At 48.3% G+C, this 4,687-nt stretch overlaps 2 non-coding genes and 1 pseudogene across 2 annotated transcripts; 1 reads left to right on the plus strand and 2 right to left on the minus strand.

Moving 5' to 3' along the window:
* Positions 1-998: 998 nt before the first annotated feature.
* On the minus strand, positions 999-1,154 carry LOC122143553 (annotated as a pseudogene).
* A 593-nt stretch (positions 1,155-1,747) lies between these two features.
* On the plus strand, positions 1,748-1,830 carry trnas-gcu. The gene has a single exon. It is a non-coding gene; the product is annotated as a tRNA-Ser (tRNA).
* A 2,327-nt stretch (positions 1,831-4,157) lies between these two features.
* Positions 4,158-4,296, minus strand: LOC122143554. The gene has a single exon (XR_006159217.1). It is a non-coding gene; the product is annotated as a U4 spliceosomal RNA (small nuclear RNA).
* Between the last annotated feature and the right edge of the window lie 391 nt (positions 4,297-4,687).

Raw genomic sequence — 4,687 nt, forward strand, 5'->3', positions numbered from 1 at the left:
AAAAAGTCATGAAGGAGGCCCAGTGCAATGTACTACCTTTGGCTGAACCGCAGGCGTTCTCTCAATGTTCTGTGTCACAAAGCAGAAGCAGTGCATAAAAGAATCTGAAGCACATCTCTCTCTTTCAACACAACTGTGAGCCCCACATAGAACACTATTTCTTGCAGCGCAGTCGACCACTGCATCCACTCACCATTTAAAACACGTTATGCTGATCCTGGTCCTGTCATGCTAAAGAGAGCGGCACAGGCACGTGGGACGAGGTGGGAGGGTTAAGGCGATGGGGTGCAATATGTGCTCTGCCCCGTGGGTTCGGGAAACCCATCCTCGTGTTACATGCCTTGCCTTTGAAGAGTCCCGTGCCACTAAAAACAAAAAAAACAAAGTGGTTGAGCTAGAAAAACGGGTACTGGCAGCGCTTGTCTCTGGGGGGGTTTAAGGCAGCAGCAACTTTTAGTTTCTAAGGGACAAAGTCCTCAAATTTATAACGCTGAAAAAAATCAGCGATTTCTGGACAAGGGTGAAAATTTAAGGCACCTGTGACCCACAGCAAACGTGGGAAAATTTTACAAAATTCTCGGTACAACTGACGTTACGCAAGCGTCTGCATAAAAATTTTAAAAACCTTTGGGTTTAAGGTGAGCTTCAAGATTGTGCTAAAAGGCTGGAGGAAAAAAACGCAGTTTCAGATTTGAGATGAAAGCAAAAAGGCGGGGGTGGCCCAGTGTTGGGGTGGATTAATCCCTTGGCTCTGAGGGGGGTTTGAATCCCCTCCTCGCGTTCCTTGCTTAACAGTGGTTTTTTTTTTAGGGCCCCTTTCCCTTTTGTGGACCGTTTTGTTATTGGGTTCAAACAAGCTGATGATCGGATCAGGTGTTTTAAAAAAAGGGTCCGGGTGACGGGTGGCGAGCGGTTAAGTAAGGGCTGCCGTCCCTTGTGCTTCGTGCTTTCTTAAATCTGCTTTTTCCCCAAAGAAAGGGCCATGAAGAAGCGAAACCTCTTTTTTTTAAAAGTTGTAAGCCCCCAGAATGGCAAAAATTTTAAGGCTGACGTATTTCAAGCATCCTGGCGGGGTATTGGGTAAAGTTTTCAACCAGCAATGATCGCGCCTCGGATAAACCTCATAGGCTACAATATTGCCTCTGCGAAAGAATGGTGGCGACAGTTGACGCGACCTCTCACCTGGCACCAGTGTGGACGTGGAACGGACAGGGTGGTACATAAGATCAAACTGCAGTGTATCAGTCTTATGCACCGATGGCTGCGTGGGTGTCTACGAAATCCGTTAGGCAAGGGTTCGAGGAAGCCTATTCATGCTCTCTCTTTACTTAAAGAAGACTGTGTGATGCTTTCCTGAACCCCTAGGGAAAGAGAATTATGGGTATCTTGGCAACAAAGGGGTGGAGTCATAAAGCTCGTGGTCAGTATCGATTCGGTTCGACGAGGCCCCTGGGGGGTGGTCGAGTAGGAGATTCGGAGAGGCAAGGACACTGCAAACAAGTCCTGAAGGAGTCGTGTCAAAGTACTACCTTTTCTGACCTCAGGCGTCTCTCAAGTCTGGGTAACAACAGCAAGACGCAGTGCATAAAGAATCTGAAGCACATCTCTCTCTTCAAACACATGGAGCCCCTATTCTCATAGAACCCTTTTCCTTGCAGCTCAGAGAACCATGCAATCCACCAACCCATTTCAACAGTTATGCTGAACCTGGTCTCTGTCATGCTAAAGAGAGCGGCACAGCACGTGGGACGAGGTGGCCGAGTGGTTAAGGCGATTGGACTGCTAATCCATTGTGCTCTGCACGCGTGGGTTCGAATCCCATCCTCGTCGTTACATGCCTTTAGCGTTTGAAGAGTGCCCCAGTGCCACTAAAAGCAACAACAACAAAGTGATGGAGACTAGAACATACGACGCCTGCACTGGCAAGCGCTTGTCTGAGGGGGGTCACGCAGCAGCAGCAACTTTAGTTCTAAGCGTACAAGTCCTATCAGCAGTCATAAACGCTGAAAAAAGTGCAGCAGATGCCGGACAAGCGATGAAACTTTCTAGAGCCGCACCTGCTCCACCTATTGCGCAAAACAAGGGAATATACTCCTAAAAATTCTACGCCGCAGACAACTGCATCGCATACGCTAGCGCATTCGGTACATATACAAATATAAAGTATACTCTTTGGCTTTCTTAAGGATGAGCTTCAATGCCATTGTGCTGCGCAAGGAGCTGCAGGAAAAAAACGACAGTGCAGATTTCAGCAGATGAAAGCAAACACGTGACGAGGTAGGCTTAGTGGTTGCAAGGCTGCGATGGACTGCTAACCATTGTGCTCTGCACGCTGGGCTCAATCCCATCCATTAAGCGTTCCTTGCTGTTAACAGTGGTTTTTACTTTTAGGGCACCTTCCTTATGTGACACGCTCAGTTCATTGAGTGCTCTACAAACAAGCTGATGATCTGAATCAGGTGTATTAAAAAAAAATGTGGAGTCACGCAGGGGTGACGAGGTGGCCGAGATGTTAAGTAGAGATGGACTGCAGATCCATTGTGCTTTGCGTGCTTTCTTCAGAATCTGCCTTTTTCCACCAAAAAAGAAGCAATACGGAAAAAAGCGCCACTTTTTTGTCACGATTGTAAACTTCCCAGAAACTGGCAAAAATTGCCAAAGGGTGCTGTTTCAAATCATCCCGGCGGGGTTGGGGGGGTTTTCAACCAGCAATATCGGCCTGGGGTAAAACCCCCTAGGCTACCCAAATTTCTCTGCGAAGGGTGGTGGCGAAAAGGGCGGACCCTTTCCTGCACCCTGTGGACGTGGAACGACGGGTGGTTAAGCTTAAACTGAGTGAATCAGTCTTATGGCACCCTGGCTGCGGGTGTGTTACGAAACCCGTTGGGGTGGTACGAGAAGCCCTTTTTCAAAGCTTCTCTTTTCTTAAAGACCTGTGTGAGTTTTCCCGACCCTAGGGAAGCGTTTGGGTTCTTGGCAACAAAAGGGGGGAGTCATAAAGCTGGGGGTCAGTTGATTCGGTTCGACGAGGCCCTGGGGGGGGGTGGGTGGATATTGGAGAGTGAAGGCCTGGCCAAGTCCTGGGAGGCCAGGGTCAAGTACTACCTTTGCTGACCTCAGGCGTTTTCAATGTTCGGTTCAAAAGAGAAGCAGTGCTAAAAGAATCGAAAAACACCTCTCTCTTTTAACACAAATGTAGCCATACCCTGAAACCCCTTGGGTTCCTTGCAGCTCAGTGACCACTTTCATCCAATCAACCCTTACAAACGTTATGCCCGAACCCGGGCTTGTCTGTAAAGAGAGCGGCACACCGTGGGGAGGTGGCCGAGTGGTTAGGCGATGGACTGCTAATCAAATTGTGCTCGCAAGCGTGGGTTCGAAATTTCCCCGTGTTACACATTTGCATTTGAAGAGGCAGTGCCACTAAAAGCAACAACAACAAAGTGATGGAGATAGAACAACGGAGCCTGCACTGGCAAGCGTTGTTTGAGGGGGGTAAGAGACAGCAGCAAAATTTTGTTTAAGTGAGTACAAAGTACTATCACAGTCATAAACGCTGAAAAAAAAGTGCAGCAGATGCTGGACAAGGATGAAACTTTCTAGAGCGCACCTGTCGACCTACAGCAAACAAGTGGAATATACTTTAAAAATTCTACGCGTACAACTGTACGTATACGCTAGCGTACTGTACATATACAAATATAAAGTATACTTTGGGTTTAAGGATGAGCTTCAATGCCATTGTGCTAAAAGGAGCTGCAGGAAAAAAACGACAGTGCAGATTTCAGCAGATGGAAAGCACCACGTGACGCAGGTGCAGGTGGTTTAAAGGGGATGGACGCTAATCCATTGTGTCTGCAACGCGTGGGTCGAATCCATCTCGTCGTTCCTGCGTTTAAAAGTGGTTTTACTTTTAGGGGACCCCTTATGGGACACGTCAGTTATTGGTGCTCTACAAACAAGTGATGATCGGGAAACGGGTATTAAAAAAATGGGATTCAGCAGGGCGAGGTGGGATTGAGATGGCCGCAGATCCATGTGCTTTGCGTGCTTCTCAGAATCTGCCTTTTTTCCACCAAAGAGAAGGGGGGGGGGGCCCCCCCCCCCCGAAATACAGTGAAGAAGCGAAACCTCTTTTTTGTCAACAAGATTGTAAGCTTCCACAGAAGCTGGCAAAAATTGCCAAGGCTGACTGTATTTCAAGTCATCCTGGCGGGGTATGGGTAAAGTTTTCAACCAGCAATGATGCGCCGCTGGATAAACCTCATAGGCTACAATATTGCCTTGCGAAGACATGGTGGCGAAGTCGCGCCTCTACCTGCACCCATGTGGATGTGGAACGACAGGGTGGTAATAAGCTTCAAACTGCAGTGTAATCAGTCTTATGGCACCGATGGCTGCGTGGTGTGTCTACGAAACCAGTTTAGCAGTGTGTACGAGAAGCCTTATTGACTGCTCTCTCTTTACTTAAAGAAGACTGTGTGATGCTTTCCTGAACCCCTAGGGAAAGAGAATTATGGGTATCTTGGCAACAAGGGGTGGAGTCATACAGCCGTGCGTACCGTATCGATTCGGTTCGACGAGGCCCTGGGGGGGGGTCGTGTAGGGATATTGAGAGTGCAAGGACATGCAAACAATCCGAAGGAGGTCCAGTGCCCAAAAGTACTACCTTTGCTGACCTCAGGCG

Source organism: Cyprinus carpio, unplaced genomic scaffold (genome assembly GCF_018340385.1).
Source record: "Cyprinus carpio isolate SPL01 unplaced genomic scaffold, ASM1834038v1 S000006246, whole genome shotgun sequence".
NCBI lineage: Eukaryota > Metazoa > Chordata > Actinopteri > Cypriniformes > Cyprinidae > Cyprinus > Cyprinus carpio.